The sequence below is a fragment of the Pipistrellus hanaki genome (genome assembly GCF_964339955.1).
Source record: "Pipistrellus hanaki genome assembly, chromosome: X".
In the NCBI taxonomy this organism is placed as follows: Eukaryota; Metazoa; Chordata; class Mammalia; order Chiroptera; family Vespertilionidae; genus Pipistrellus; species Pipistrellus hanaki.
The window spans coordinates 6,431,528-6,449,395 of NC_140524.1; the positions used below are offsets into that span (position 1 = coordinate 6,431,528).

The window sequence follows — 17,868 nt, forward strand, 5'->3', positions numbered from 1 at the left end:
TCTGACCCATGGCTCCTTATCTCTGGGTCTGTTCTTGTTCATCAGTCTATGTTGTTCACCATTTCCCCTAGATGAGTGAGATCATGTCCTACTGGAAATATATTTATAAGAATAAAAACTGAGACGAGCAATAATCATTATGCTGAAAGGCATATGAATCAGTCTGTAGTGAGCTTCTTTCTGGGCCACCTTTTCTCTGATTGTTTCTTTATAATAAAAGTCATGTTTCCCTAGCTAAGTAGTAAGATTTAGGGCAGCAGTGTATGACAGTGGGAGAAATGGGCTTTGGAATAAGTCATATCCAAGTTGGAATGCTTCTTCACTAGCTATAAGTCACATAAAGTGGGAAAGGTGCCATCTTCCCCACAGGTTGGCCTTAAGAATATGTGAAGTGTGTGGCACATTTTTGTAAATGACAGTTACCTTCCTCTTTCCTCTTTACTATTCCTACATCTGGTAAGATAACACAAGATGATTTGACCAGGTATTCAGTAAATCTTGACTAAACATAGAGGATAAACATTTTATTCCATGCTTCTTGTGTCCAATATTGCAAGAATTCCTAGTTCTGATCTTCCTCCAGCTTTAAAGCCAGGTTTAGTCACTCCTGGCTGCACATGGTTTGTCAACAGCAGACTAAGCCCTCTGGAAAATGTGGTCCGTAAGCACTTCCTATTCTGATAGAACAGACAGAGTAAGTTTCACTCACACCTTAATCCTAAGGAATGTGCCTTTTTTTCTTCTCTTTTGACACACTGGCTTAGAGCCACATCTTCTCCCTGAGGAAAGCAGACAATAGACAACATGTGATTGTGTCTGTTTCAGAGCAACAAGATGGCCACCTGTCTTAGTTTTCAGATGATTAACTCCATTAGCTAGACTGCCTTTATAACCAGTCTGAGGGAATGCCTGATATGGTTTAAGGGCTTCTGAGAAGGGTCCCTTCTACAAAGCACAACTCTCCCATCTCTCCTGTTCTTACTGTCCCAAACGTTTAAAAAAGAAACCTGCCTTCTTCAAAGGAACTCCTTTAAAAACCCACCTCTATATCTCCAATCAAGGAAGAGTACTTAAAACCTAAGACAATTCCAAGAGCCCTTTATGTGACAAATAGATTTAAAATATTTTCTTCCATTGGTGGAAAACTCAATACCAGTTTTTCTTTGCTCCAGGCAGGCCTGCAACTACTGAAGGAGTCTTTCTGAAAACTGTCTAGTGATCTCAGTGCCTAAATTCAGGCTTCATTAATTTGTATCTTCGGAGTGGACACAAACTAGAAAGAATCTTTTCACTTGATTATCCCTAGACATACTTTTGGGTCTGTAAACTACCCTCCTATACCTTCCATAGCTAAGCCATGGTAACACCCACACAGTCCCACACATAGCCATTCACCTCCACAGAGTCACACACATAATTGCACGCCCTCACACATACATTTATACATTCCTCAGAGCACAGAGGAGAGTCAGGGAGCACCTGACAGATGGAATGTCCTAGGAGAAGAGATTGAGCAATGGGGAAAGGTAGAGGATAGTGAAAAATGAGAGAATTCCCAGGCTAGTACAACATTCTTTATTAGTCTTTCCCCTGGGTCACTTGAGCATCTTGAATGGCAGGGGCCACTTCATTGATGACCCTGAAGGTCCCCATCTTAAATCACTTCCTGCCCCAATTCATGGCCACTCTGCAGAGACCTATGGCCTCCCTGCTTTGGAGAATATTTGCAGAATCAAACTTCTATCCTACTTTAAGAGAGCTACTCCCCCAAAAGCAATGGAGAGACTTTGAAGGAACCTGAAGGACTGTTACATGGGATTTTAACCTCATGATTTTCAGTTCATGTAGCTAATACTTCCCTCTGTGATGAGGGAAGTAACACACAACACAGAATGCTTTATGCTAAGTAAATTATTATTAGTATTATTCCAGCTGATGTGCCTTTCCTCATCACTTTACAGAAAGGTATCCTATATAATGAAGAGTTAATATGCAAATAGTCATTACACCCTCATTCCATGACAGCTCAGACACTCAACACTGGGGAGAGAGGAATGGGGATCAGCCAGGCACAAATGAGCTCACGAGAGAGAAATGAGGACCAGCCAGGCTGTGGCCTGGGATAGGGGCAAGCTGCCTGCCCCACAGTCCCAGGCGCCTGCGGCTGCAGCCCAGGCAAAGCCGCCCATCCACAGTCCCCTGTGGCTGCAGCCAGCCCGGGCAAAGCCGGCCAAGGTCTTAGGTGCCTGCAGCTGGCCAGAGGGAGGAAATCCCAGGACCCAGGTGCCTGAAACCCACCAGAGGAGGGAATCCTGGGTCCCAGGTGCGGGGTAAAGAAGAGGTGATTATGAGCGATCATGATAGCAAGGGAGCAGTTAGGGGTGATCAGGCCAGTAGGGGAGCAGTTAGGGGAGATCAGGAAGGCAGGCAGAGGTAGTTAGGAGTGATCAGGCAGGCAGAGGTAGTTAGGGGCGATCAGGAAGGCAGGCAGGCGAGTGGTTAAGAGCCAGAGATCCTGGATTGTAAGAGGCAATCAGGGTCCCATGTTGGAGAGGATACAGATTGGACTGAGGGACCTCCCCCTCCCATGCACGGATTTTGTGCACTGGGCCTCTAGTCTAATATATTTCAATATCCCTGAAAGCAAGGCTATGAGTACAGTTGCTACCCACTAGCCACATGTGATGATTGAGCACTTAAAAATGATTCGTCCAAATTGAGATGTATTTGTAAGTTTAATATACACACCAGATTTCAAACTTAATATGAAAAAAGAATGTAAAATATCTCACCAATAACTTTTTATATTAATTACGTATTTAAATGTTAACATTTTGAATACATTTGGTTAAATAAAATATTAAAATTTATTTCACCTGATTATTTTTACCTTTTTAATGTGACTACTTGAACATTTACAATGGCACATATGTAGTTCTCCTTATATTTCTTTTAGACAGCACCAGCCTAACACCTCACCTGCCACATAGCTGAAATTCTATAAATGTTTATTGAAGGAACAAAAAATGAAACAAACACAAAGGACAAGAACCTTAACAAAGGCATAAAGGAATAGCTGGTTCAACCTTGAGTTTAATCCAATCCCTTTCCACCTCCTTCTGAGTTTCTAAGCCCAAGAGGGGAATTAGTGCTACTGGGATTCCTTATGTGGCCCTTCAAAACCCCTTTAAGTAGCATTAATGGATTTAACACTTAAAAAAAAATTCTTGAAAGAAAAGGCCCTTGACTCATCTTCTATAAAGTAAGTATTCTATGCCCCTTGACTCATCTGATATAAAGTAAGCATTTTGTTGGTAGCCGTTCAAGTACTGAAAGCATAAAGAAAACCTTTGGGAGTTGGGTATGATGGCATTGATAAAACCATTGCTTGGGATTTCATTCATCTTCAGGGACTAAGTAAGATACTCTCACCTCAGGGAACTTGCTGAAGCATTTGGGAAGATGAGGGGTGAAGTTATTTAATTTCCCCTGGTAGTTCCAAATTATCAGGCATCACAGTTATGGGAAATAGGGAAAATGGTGTTAGAAAATATATTGTAATTGTTTTTTTAATGACATTTCGGCAGAGCAAGATTCCTTTCCATTCAGAAGGTCTAAGTCTGGCATACAATTGAGCTAGGGACTTGATAAATGTTCCCTGCATCAATGAATGAAGAGTAACACAGAACAGGAGGCAATGTAGTTTAATGGAACAAGTACAAGATTAATAGTTGGGGAAAACTGGGTTTGATTGCATGCTCTTCCTCATGTTAGTTGATTTAAATTCTCCAGGCCTTGGTTTCCTCATTATAAAATGGATCTAATTAAATGTCTATTTCATAAGGTCGTTATGAGGATTTAATGGGTTGATGTATGTAAAGCACTTATCTCTCTACCTGGCACACAGTAGATACTCAATAATTGGTAGCAATTGAATCCAAAGAGTGAAAAGGCTTTCCCAAAGCAATGTAACACCCAACTAACATCATTTGTCTTTACAAAATTGCTAATTAAATGTAACTTCTATATAGAATATTTTGTGACATACTAAAAATTCTTATTTCCAAAACACAAAGATCAGCAACATAAGCCAACATAAGTATCTTCACAGGGTCAAGTACACAGCAAATGCTCACTAAACATTTGCCAAATTCATAAACCCAAGGGAAATTAGTTTCCACTTTTCATCAAAGAAATAGAACCAGCAGTTTGAGAAAAACACTCAGGATGTGAAAATAAAATAAATCTTAAGAGAAAGGGGTTTTTGGAGAACACAAGCCAGAATGCTGCAGAGAAAAAAGTTCTGAAAGGGTAAATAGGCTCAAGGCAAGTGAAAAGGTGGATCACAAAATCCAAAGGAAGAGACCCATGGTAGCATACACAATGAGTACATGGAGGAAATTAACAAACGGAACAAGGTCCTGGGAATGTAACAGGAATATAAATTTGAGAATTATACTTTATCTTGGAATGGATGTTATCACTTAATTTGGTTAGTAGTCTTATCCTTTATAAATCATCATCATTATTTTCTTAAACCACTGCATTTTTAACAGCTTTGCTGATATATAATTTACATATAATAAAATTTACCCATTTAACTGTACAGTTTAATGAATGTTAACATATTTACAGAATTGTGCAACTACCCCCCCCATTTCATTGTAGAACACGTCCATTATCCTAAAAAAACAAACAAACAAAAACCATGTGCCATATGTAGTCAGTCCCCATTCCCAAACCCATCCCCAGGCAACCACCAATCACTTTGTCTCTACAGATTTTTTTTTTTCATATAAATGTAATCATATAACATGTAGACTTATGTGTCTGGCTTCTTTCATTTAGTACAATGTGCTAGATGTTCATTCATATGATATGACCTATAAAAGTGCTGAAAAATATTCCATTATATGGATATACCATGTTTTCTTTATCCATTCATCATTTTATGGACATTTGGGATGTATCTGTTTTGGTTTGAACATATGTTCTCATTTCTCTTGGGTAAATATGTATCTCAGGGTGAGGCTGAATTATATGGTAATTTTATATTTAACATTTTGTGGAACTGCCCAACTATTTTACAAAGAACTGTACTATTTTATATCCTGTGATCTCCTGGTTCATAGGCCAACACTCAACCACTGAGGCACACAGGCAGGGCCTCATTGTATTTTTGAAAACTACCTCAGAGTTGCTCCTGGGTCAGCAATAACAATACTCAGAGAGTGACTGGTCAAAAGTTATGCTTATACCTCTTGAGCCAGTAAGGCTTCAAAACTTGGTCTCAGATCTCTGTGCACCTTAGGAAATGCTTTTAAGGCAGCTCCATGTTCAAGCAGTGACTAGTAGCTCTCAAGTGCCCACTCAGGTTGCTTTTGAGTAAGTGCAATGTAGCATACGTGCACAGCCTTCCTGGCCCTCAGGGATAAGTGTGTTCTTAACAGGGCTCCTATGAGCTGTCTCTCTTTCTCTCTCTGATTCTATTACATTGCTAGCTGGTCTGCCATGCCATGTGTTGCTCCTAGTTTAATGGAACTACTAGTCTTCCACTAGTTGCTTCATACAATGGGATGAGTAAGACTGGAGGATCAGCAGCTCAGTAGCTCTGTGGAGGGGGCTGAATTCTTCCATGCTCTGTTCCAAATAAATTCAGTCCCCTCCACAGGATTACTAAGCTGCTGATCCTCCAGTCTTACTCATCCCATTGAGCAGACTTTCTGTACTACTTTATGGGAGTTAGGGTGTCGTGGTGGTCAGATTCTCCCTGAGTGACACTTCTACCCTATAAGCAGGAGCTGGAAGGCGGAGATGGTATCCCCCACCTTCTTGGTATGACTTTCATGGTGTGTAACCTGAACCCTACAAGCAGGACCTGGGGGAAGATGTTGGAATGTGGTGTTCTAAGCTTGCCTCTCCTGGCATTGAACCTCTGCCATACACATGGAAACTAGGGTGGGAGTGATCTTCTTGTTTATGCCAGCCCAAAATAGAGCTTCCACAACATGAAGCTGAGAGTTTGGAAAAGAAATGCTGGCAGCCTTTCCTCCCCTTCACGCTTCAGGGTGAAACCACAGCCCTACAAATGGGGACTGATGGTAAGGGAGCTCCATGTTCTGGGCTATACCTGCCAAGAGTAAATCATCTATAGCATGGAGCTGGATGGTGGCAAGGTCACATCTAGACTCCCATTGTTCTTACTGGACTTGATAGATTTCCTTTAAAATACTTCTCAATATATCAAATGTCCTAGGTGAATTTTCAAATGTGTGGTGTTTTTTTTTGTTTTGTTTTTTTAATAATCTTCACCAGTTAAGTGGTTGTTTCCCTGGAAAGAGAGTTAGTTAAGCTCTTCACACATTCTTTCTGGAAGTTCTGCTCCCAAACTACTAATTTTTAAGCTTCTGATTAAGCTTTTCTTAAGCTCTGGAAAATAATTCATTTTCAAATTTGCAGATGGCTTAGGTTCAGTTACCAATGTTTTAAGTTCCACACTATGGTCTTCATGCCCACAAAAAAGAAAACACTTCACATATTTAATTGTACATTCATGTGAGCAGTCTCATTCAGTTAATTTTCTGTCTAATACATACCGGCCTCTCATTTTTCCAGAAAAAGGTAGGTATGAACTGTTTTCCATAACCAAATCTTCTTGATATCTGAACTTTATCCTTCAAGCATCAGATACTTCATTTTAGCCATTTTGATGTGCTCATTCTAAAATGTCTCCTAAATAACTCAGGCAAAAAGCAGGTGATCCTAACTACTTGAAACAGAGGATAAAGGATTGCTTTTAAAAGCACCATCTGCAATAAATGAAAGATATCATGAACTACAGAGAGGTATCAGACATATTAATAGATACTGTAAAGGGTAGACTTCATACTGCCAAAGAGCCCAAATATCAAAATGGTACACACGCTTACCCCACTCACATTTCAGAGACTGTCCAGCAAACAAAGAACAGTCCAGAAAACAGCCTTCCAAATGAAATGGACTGGCCTAGAAATCCACTGTCATATCCCTAAACCTTCTCCATGCCAAAACAATGGAAGAATCAATGCTTCCTCTTGACATTTAAGGTCCACCTTAAAAGTGACCCCAACCTAACATTCCAATCTCAATCTCTGCTGTTCCCCAATTTGTAACTTTCTCCAACCACATCCGTTTCCCTTTCTACTATCCCCTGGTCTGTTTCCTTTATCAGAACCCAGTCTTGCTAGTCTGAGAGCTCCTTGAATTCAGGGATTATGTCTTGTTCATCTCTATGCCTCACATCCAGCACATGGCCTAGCAGAACAAATATTCAATACATGTTTTTTAAATGAATAAAGTCCTGTCATATGAGCCCTTCTTAAATGTCACCTCCGCCTTGAGGCCTTACCTTGTCTCACGTAGAATCTCTCACTTCTTTAAATTCCTTCACTTTCTTGCTTCTCACTTCTTTAATGATTCCTTATATTTTGATATAATTATTTAAATATCTACCCTTTTACTGCCACTGCCACCTTTCCCCTCTTCAGAGAAAAAGGGAGAGGGAAAGACAGACACAGGCACAGGATCACACACTTGGAGAGCACGGACTTTGCCTCATTTTAAAAAAATAAAAAACTCTCTTGTGGTACTTAGCACAATGTTTAGCACATAGGAGGAGTTCAAGAGGTATTTGCCAAAATGAATTGCTAAAACATTTGGCTATCAGTATGGAGATTTTACTTTAGATCCATACCTCATACCATATACTTCAATAAATTCCAGATGGGTCCAAGAATTAAACACAAAAAAGAAGAAAAAAAAAACACCCTGGGGGAGTGGGGAGGACAGAATCACATATTTGTCCCAGCTGTGGAGGAGTGGTACATTTCTGAATATTGAAAAATGAAAGAACCATCAGAGACAGGATGGATGGATTTGAATATATAAATGCGAAAAAGAACACTTTTGCATAGCGAAATATAATAAAGCACACACAAAAAGAAAGCAACAAAATTGGAAAAATATGTGACAAACATAAATGATAAAGTTAGACTCTCCAAAATACAAAGAATAGATAAAAATATAGAAGGTCAGTCAATTTTTCTTGGTAAGTGCTCAAAGAAAATGAATAAGGAACCAGATGGCAAACTATGACATTAAGAAATGCAAAGCCTCATTAAGTAAATAAAAATTTTAAAAATGGATAGTATAATTACATGCCTATTACATTAGCAAAAATATTTAAAATGATAACATTCAGTGTTGCAGGACTGTGAGAAAATGGGCGTGCTTGCACAATTTAGTCTTTTGGGAGTACAATCTGGCAACATATAGCAACAGCAATAAAACAGCTCATACCTTTTGACCTGGCTATTATACTTTTGGTAAGATATCAGGAAGCAATAACTCTAAACAGAAGAAATGCAATTTGTACAGAAACCACTCACTTCCTATAAGAGTGAAAATTTTAAAAGAACTTAAATTCCCAATAATAATAGAATAATAATCTGGCATAGCAACACTACAGCATACCACAATCTTAGGTTTTTTAGTGGAAGGCTATGTACCTTTTCCACATCGCCAGGTCTTTCCTTTTGTGGTCTCTCCGTCTCAGTTGTCTAGCAAGCAACTATCATTGTAAACTACCTCCTAAAACCCATGTGACCTGCTACCCCCAATTCTAGTTTACTGCTTGTATTCTGCTATAACTTAGGGAATAACAGGCTCCCATTAAATTAAGACTCAGTGGGTCTCTCTGAAGTGAAGGCATGAGGGCCTCTTACCCTGTACCACAGGTTGTGGCAGCTGTTTCAAAGCCTTTAAAAAACGTATTACTGCGGTCCAGGCTATGTTCTGAGTTTCAGGATAAGTGAGACATTAGTGAAAATGGTTTAGCCTTAATAATAGGCCCTTGTACAACTGTTTGCATTTCATGAACACTAATTTTTTAATATATTTTATTGATTTTTTTTTTACAGAGAGGAAGGGAGAGAGAGATAGTTAGAAATATTGATGAGAGGGAAACATAGACCAGCTGCCTCCTGCACACCAGCCACTGGAGATGTGCCCGCAACCAATGTACATGCCCTTGACCGGAATCGAACCTGGGACCTTTCAGTCTATAGGCCTACGCTCTATGAACAAAACTCTTCTAATTCATACTAGAAATATTTTCATATGGAAATACCTCTGAATACCTCTGATCAGGAAAAATAGCCTATAAATGATAAGTCTTGAGAATACATGTGGTCATGTGATGATTAAAGACAAGTACTGGTAATAGCAAATTTATTAGAGTCATGATCATATTATGCCTATTATCAACTAAAATGCATTTCTGTAAATGCAGGTTTCGTTGGTTTATTACAGATTACTACTGCTTTGAAATAATAGAAAATGTATTGAATTTCACAAATATGTGAAAATAACAGCCTTTCATTTCTCATAAAAAAGAAAACTCAACCTCAAACATTTCTTATCAAGGATCCATTCTCAAACTTATTTTTTTAAAACAAAATGTCAGTTCTCTGTAAGTTACAGGTTTTACTGAAGGCCATACATGATTAGCCTTCAAATCTGAAATCAATGACAAATGTGTGATACCTTAATCAATAAAGTAATTTTAAAAAAACCTGAAATCAATGTAGGGCCAAAATACAGATGCTAATATAAACCTATTAGAGCCTTCTTTTTTGCAAGACCCTGACACCAGCCCTACCAAAGCCAATAGACACATTAAAGGCAATTCAAAATAAATACAAATAAGGACATTTTGGGTGGGAAAACTGACTGATGATGATGTTAAAAGAGAATTATATCTTCATTTTAAATAGCATAACCAACAAAACAAAACACTGATGAAATTTAAGCTGTGAAAACTTGGCTGTAATGACAAGAAGATTTTTTTAAAAAGTGAAGAATTTCCCACCTTGGTTCTGTACCCTGGGTGAAGCTAAGGGTGTTAATTCTGCTTGTGTGAGGTTGTAAACAACAATCCTACAAGTTTTGAAAGGAATCCCTGAATGGGAGCCATTGTTTGATTTTGGCCATTTTGCAAATCACTTTATTTCTTATAGGTAAAAAGAATATTAGTGAATCTGTAAATCTCTTGCTTTACCTATAAACATGAGCTGCTTAGTGCTTTGGTCAGCAACAAATACTGTGTACACGCTTAATTAAACTTTAATGGGTCCAAAGAGTCCCATCTGTTGAGCATCTGAACGAAAAATGCAATGCAGGTTGATGGACAGGAAACGAAAGAAGAGCTCATGGAACCTCAGAATTAAAAGATACTTTCAGAATGCAAATCTGCTGATGTCTCTTACCAACACTCTGGCACACATTTATATGAATTAGGTTGGTAGGTTGATAGATTTCCCACTAACAAAGTTGGGTTTCTTGAACTCTTAGGGCACTGGAAGAGAGTATTTAGACAACAATCATACCAGCAGAAGGCCAGGAGAGTGAGACCTGCAGGAGATATTGGCTGAGCCATTTCCTGAGCATATCAGAAGGGAATGATTTCAATTATTGTTACATAATGGGCCAAATGCTCTGTCTTCCTCTAGCCTCGCTGTTTCTCTTTCCAAAACAAAGAGGAGGAAAGAGAGAAGGAAGGGAAAGTGGGAGGAAGGCAAGCTAAGAAAGGGAAGAAGGGAAGAACATTATGATTAAGTCAAAGAAAGGATTAACAACTGTAAGAAATAAAGGTTACTTTTGCATAAAATAAAAATATAAAAGGTCAGTGTTCAGGAAATGTTAACACACTAGCTCAGTTTCTCTCAGTTCATAGGCCTGAGTCATTAGGCTTAGCAGGCCCAGGGAATAGTGCCATAGCTTTGTCGCTTGCATTTTTATGAGGCATATCTGTGCTGGTGGCAGCTAGCAGACTGGCAGAGCTACAAACTGGCATGCCCTCGGGTCATAAACTAATTATGGCACAATCATTCACTTGTTCTAACCATCCTGCCAATTACTTCATGAGTGGGGAGGGAGGGACCCTTGTCTAAGGCTGGCTCTGGAAACAAGACCTCCCGGGCTTAAGCCTTCCTTCCTGAGGAGTTATGTGGGACTCTATTGGGCCATCAATAGTCTCAGTAAGCCTAGCAGTCTATCCCTTTGCCTTAATAATCCATTCACTATTTATTAAGTGTCTGTGTTGTACAAGACCCAGAGAGGAAATGCAAAAATAAGGGAAAATGGCCCAGCCAGCATAACTCAGTGGTTGAGCATCGACCTATGAACCAGGAGATCAGGGTTCGATTTCCGGTCAAGGCACAGGCCCAATTTGCTCATTCCCCAGTATGGAGCTTGCAGGAGGCAGCCAATCAATGAATTTCTCTCATCATTGATGTTTTCTCTCTCTCTCTCTCTCTCTCTCTCTCTCTCTCTCTCTCTCTCTCTCTCTCTCTCTCTCTCTCTCTCTCTCCTCTCCCTTCCTCTCTGAAATCAATAAAAAATATTTTTAAGAATAAGGAAAAATAAAACGCTTTAAGTCTAGAGAGGGTGAGAAATATAAAAATGATTCAAAACATTCACATGTCTTAGGCCCAACTGCACATCGCAAACCCCACATTTTCCTAAATATGAGGCCTTCTGAATCTAGACCCTGTATTAGTCCTCTGAGTCCATGTCACATATTCTAGAAAAAGAAATAAAGACATTTTCTTCCAGAGTCAGTATAATCTCCCATATTTTCCCCCACAGTAGGAGAAAAGCTTCCCAGTTCTCCAGACTCATAATTCAATTAAGGGCTCAGCAAAGCCTGCTTGTCCAAGAGAAGGGCCAATCACTCCCCTTCAGCACAATACCTACTTTCCCTACAAGGCCTGTCTCCACAGCACCAAGGTTTCTGTACACACAGATGTGATATATTCCTTTACACACAAAAATGGCTTACTGACACGTGCAGACTTACAAATAGCTTTGAGGGCCCAAGCATGCATATCCTAAAGTGCATGTGAACATATGAAAATATATGTTGTGCACAGGTTTGCTTACGGAGTCAGAAGACAAAGTACACAGATTGAGGAGGAATGGAAAAAGATCACAGTTCAATGAACTGGAGGCCTGGGTAGAAAGGAAGACAAATGAGTCCAAAATACCCACAGGGTGCTGCTTTTTGAGACACCAGCACACACATAGCCAGCGGTGACAAGGATTTGCAAGGGGTTGGAGAGAATGGATTTGTAGAGAGAACTCAGGAAACAGTCTGAGGATCAATAGGCTCCATCAGTATGTCAGTGATTTTACAGTAATATAGTCAAGATACCAGAATAAATCATTTCCATGCTCATTACTGCTTATGGCAAACATCACCCAATTCAGACTTAGAGGTTCAAAGAGCCCAAACTCTCTGACAGGCATCATTGAAAACATTCCTACAAGGAGCACCCTTTATAAGGTGGAGCCAGGCCAAGCACACAGGCATCTGCTCCCCTCCATGGTCACATATTCTTCTGCTTCCTTCCACCCTCATAGAGGCCCCCACAGTCTGTTTGCATTCCCACACCTGGCCCCACCTTCTAGAAGGGGCCAAGAGCATCATTTCTGGATGAGTGCCCAGCCTTTGAAGTCAGAGAGAATTCAGGCTGTTAGATGAGGAGATCCAGATTCAAGACTTCTCAATACACACTTCCCCCTACTCAACAATGCTTACAATAAAGTTGCACTCAAGAGGCACTCTGGCTGCTAGAAAAAGAGGAAGCCAGAGAAGTGGGTGGGTAAGTTGGTCTCTTTAGGCTGGCCTGAGCTCTGTGGAATGTCAGGCTCACTAGAAAGTTGAGTCTCTCTACTAAAGGTGTGACCAAGGCATCCTTAAGCTAGGCACTGACCAACCAGCCTTGCCTTAAAAAGCTATTTCTCCCCAACACCTTCCCCTACCTCCCCACCTACACAAATAAAGTAGCCAGGCCCGCAGGCTTGGTTCTCAAGAGCATAGTGGAATAACACAGGACAGAAGCAGCTTTGGAGACCTTGTGCTTCTCTATTCAAGTGATTTCCTAGAATTTGAGATTGGCAAAGAATAGGTCTGAACATTTGTCTAGAAGCAGCCATATTTGAAAGCAATTGTTTCACTTCAAGGCTACAAGAGTCACTCTTCATCATCAAGAGGAAGAATAAATAGTAATGATCCACTTCTACATACCTGTTCATAAAGGTAATCCTAATTTTTGTGGAAATTGGGGAGAAATCAAGCCTTCTCCCCCCTCCTAGTCCTTAAGGCAGGGGTGAGGAATGTCGGGCCTGAGGATTGTATAAGGCCACAAAATCATTTGGTCTGGCCCTGCCAAGGCATTAGGGGGTGAGTTAATAAAATGTTTGACCAAATATAGCAGGCTAATTTTTAAGTTGATAATTTCATATGGTTCATGAATGATGTTATAAATATCCAAATGGCCCTTGGGAAAAAAACAAAGGTTCCCCACCCCTGCCTTAAAGTCATCAGTCAGCCACACCTCTAACAATAACAATTGAAATGAAATAATGCATACAGCTCTTGACAGTTTACAAAGTTTTTCCCCATTCATTATCTCATTTAATAAAGATTAATCCAGTATGTGCTTTTAATGAAAGGGATGATTTTTAAGTGTGTTCCCTTTGACCTAGTAAATTTGCTTCTTTTATGAATGTCTCTTAATAAAATAATTAGACAAGTGTGTGAAGATTTATGTACATAAATGTCCACTGTAGCACTGTTTATATTAGCAAATCATTAGAAGCAAGTTAAATTACTATGGTACTGGTTACAATATTTATAGCATTCATATAGTCATAAAGTGTGATACTGTGAAGCCATTAAAATGCTTATCTTGATCTGAAAAGATTCCTACAACATATTGTCAGGTATAAAAAATGGGCTATAAAATAATACATATCATATGACCTCATTTTTAATATGTGTGTATATATAAACATAGAAAAAGTGTGACATATATACACCTAATTATCAGTGCTGGTTATCTCTAGGTGGTAGGAATGTATGGTCATTTTAATTTTCTTCTGTAAGCTTTTATTTATTTTCTAAGTTAGTATTAAAATAATGAACAGTATTGCTTTTGATGACATGGAAACAATAAAGCTATATTCATTTTGAAAAGAAGAGATATGGTATGCAACAATAGTAGATAACATTTATTGAGCATTTATTATATACCATAGCTTTAAGCACACATTATATTTTAACCCTCATAACACCAACAAGAAGTATGTAATATTGTGTAACTAGTGGCCTGGTGTACAAAATTTGTGCACAGAGGGGGAGGGGTTCCCTCAGCCCAGTTTGCACCTTCTTCAATCAAGGACCCCCTTGGGGATTGGGCCTAAACTGTCAGACATCCCTCTCACAATCTCGGACCACTGGCTCCTAACTGCTCACCTGATTGCCCCTAACTGGCTCTGCCTGCCTCCATGATTGCCCCTCACCCCTCTGCCTGCCAGCCTGATTGCCCCAAACTGCCCTCTCCTGCTGACCTGGTTGCCCCCAACTGCCCTTCTCTGCAGACCTGATCTCACCCCCAACTGCCCGCCTCTACTGGCCAATTTGGTTCTGATTGGTCAGTTCTATGCCAGTCAGCATCAAAAGCTCTGCCTCCTACGCAGCCATTGGCTCCTCACAGTTGACCCAGATTTGGTTCTGATTGGTCAGTTTCTACATTAGTCAGCGTCAAAAGCTCTGCCTCCTAGGCAGGCAATGGTTCCTCACACTTCACCCAGATATGGTTCTGATTGGTGGGTTTCTATGCCAGTAGGTGTCTCTGGGTCTATCAATAGGGCCCGATTAGAAAGGCGGGGCTGATCAGCAGCTCCAGTGGAGGCCTGGAGAGAAATGGAGGTGCGGCTGCTGGCCAGACTGGGAGAGAAAGAGAGAAGCAAGTACTGATCAAAAGCTTCCACAGAGGCAATGGATCAGTCTCTGCTTCTTTCTTTCAGCCTCTCTCTGGCCCTGATTTGCAGCCCCCTCAGCAGTCAGCAGCCCAGCGCTGACTGCAGGACTGACTTCCAGTTGGTCAAGCCTCAGTCATTACTGGATGTTATGATCCAGAGTTTTTATATATTAGGATATTGTCCCCCATCTTACAGATGAGGACAGGAGATGAAGGCTCAAAGAGTTTAAGAGACTTCCCAAGAACCCATAGAAGTGACAACATTAGGATTTGAGCTAAGGTTTCTCTTGACTCTAAATCTCATACTTTTATTTACTGCTCTATCACCTTCCTTCTCAAAGGCCAGTTCTTCCTTGAAGTGCTCAGTGTACCAAAGCCAACTTTTATACTTTCAAGTACTTATACCAGAGAGATCCCATTAAGAATGTACCTGTTTCCAGCTCAGAGAAAGGTTTCAAAGAATATGCAGAACCATTAAGGCTTGATGCCAAAAGCCCAGGAAAAGCAACAACAGTCCAAATTGAAGCATGGTCCCTAAAAATCTCACAAAGGCAAGAAGAGTCTTGTTTGATTTGAACCTCTGATTCTTCCATCCTTCTCTTTCTTCACTGAGTACCTATCATGTGCCAGAAACTGTGGGAGTACAAAGATGAGTAAGGCAAAATTATGCCTTCAGAACTACTTGAGAATAAACTCCAGCTTGAAACGTGACAAATGACCATGGAGCCATAGCAGGAACCTTAGAAAGATAGGAAGCAGGTGGCCAAATCTTCTTTACTACACTAAAAAGGAATATTATGTATATGCATCCAATTACCCAAAACAGCAAATATTATTGATCAGTGACTAGGTATGAGGCCCTGTGTTAGGTGCTGTCACATATCTTACTGGTACTGCTATTATTACTACTACTAAGAGAAATAGCAGATAACATTTTATTATGTCCTTACTCATAGCGGCAGAAACTGGACTAAGTGTTTTACATACAATATAAGTTTTCACAACCACCATTCTATCAACTTGGATTAAGGTAGAGGTGTGATATGAAAACAAAATGGAACAAATCCAACAAATGAAGGCTCAAGAATTCTCCACAGATCCCCTTATTCACCACTAGGAATTTGATAGTCATCCTAGAAGTAGAATTATTTAAATGGCTAGACACCTGCATCAATACTTTCCATGTATTCCTTTCTTTCAGCTTGACACAGCACAGAGTTATTATTTCTCAGTTTCTGTAGGTCACGAGGCCAGACTACAGCTTATCTGGGTTGTTTGCATAGCTGAAATCAAGGTGTTGGTCAGAGGTCTCATATAATGCTCAATCAGGGAAGAATCTGCTTTCAAGCTTATGTGACTGTTGACAGGATTCAGTTCCTTGTGGGCTATTGGATACTTTCTGGTTGTCAGCTGGTGGCTACCTTTATGTGCTTGCCACATGGCCTTCTTCATAGGTAACTCACATTCCTGGAAGCTCACTACCTCAAAGCCAGTATGAGAGAGAGGATCCTGCTCCTTCCTTTAGTCCATGTCATAGGTTCACAAACTTACAGAGTTATTGTATAGAGTTCTAAATATAGAGTAGCACTCTATATTTTTCAAAGAGAATTTCCAATGATTGATGGGTTTTGTCTCATGTGCTAATTTTAGTACCTGACTAAAAGGGCACATGAGATAATAATGATGGTATGACTAGTGTATGCCTTAATATAGTAAATTTCACAATAACCCTATCAGGGGAGTACCCTTGACCCCATTTTATAGGTGAGAAAACAGGGTTCAGATGTTGAAAGGGTCAGCCCTCACTGCTTTGGTGTGACAAAGCCCAAGTTTAAACTCAGGTGTGACTGACCCAATGCTCCGCAAACACTTCATGAAAATAAAATAATTTGCACTCAACCATGGACCAAATACAATCATATTGGCATTATTGTTTAATTTAATTCTCCTGACAACAACCCTGCAACTTAAGAATGAATGATTCCCATTTAATAAATGAGGAAACTGAGATACAGGGAGTTGCTCAGGAGCACTTGGCTAGGAAAGAGGACTTCCAGGCTTTGAACCCAGATGTTTGTAGCTTCACAACTTGTAGTCTCTCAAGTTAACCTGCTGCTAACTAGTGCTGGCCCTGTACAGCTAAGGAACCAAGCGCCCAACATTGGTGGCGATGAGAAGGGACTGCAGCAGCAACTTTCCCTTAGCGGCCGAGTGCCACAGAAAGCCTCTTTCAAAATTGGATTTATAAGCTTTTAAAAATTCCTTCCTATTCTGTTCTTTGTAAATATAACTATGACAATTATAACAGCTATATGTTTGTGTTTATATATACATATATATGTGTATATATATACATATATGTAGATGCTTGGACCAATATGCAAAATACATATACTTACAAAAAACAGAATATAAATAGATAGATAGATAGATAGATAGATAGATATAGATGGTACTACATATGTATATTTTTACCCATTATTTAAATGCTACCATGTTTCCCCAAAAATAAGATGTCCTCCGAAAATAAGACCTACTTACAGGTTTCCTTCTGAGTGAAATATAAGGCACCCCCCCGAAAATAAGGCCCCCCCCTAGGTTAAACATGAGAGATTTGGTCCACTGATTCTGAAAGAAATGGAGTCACAAGAAATTCACCAGGAAATTCAGGAATTGGATTGTTATGATGATGTTCCAGAAGATGATGACATGATTGTCATTGAATAAATGAGTAAATTCTTGATACTGTAGGATTCACAGTTTGTCTGGTTTGTGTTGACAACTACCGTACTACCATACCATATACAGGTAATAAATTTCCTTTATTTTCATTTAACAATAAATGTGTACCATATTCTTTTTCATGGAAAAATAAGACATCCCCTGAAAATAAGACCTAGTGCATCTTTGGGAGCAAAAATTAATATAAGACACTGTCTTATTTTGGTGGAAACAGGATATATAATAATGTTAATAATAATACTAGGTAGTACTTATTACCTAG

The 17,868-nt window shown here is 39.7% G+C and overlaps 1 protein-coding gene across 4 annotated transcripts in view; it reads right to left on the reverse strand.

The window, feature by feature from the left end:
- Positions 1-17,868, reverse strand: part of SHROOM4 (shroom family member 4) — a 192,312-nt gene that overhangs the window by 146,751 nt on the left and 27,693 nt on the right. The gene's annotated exons all lie outside the window — the stretch shown is intronic.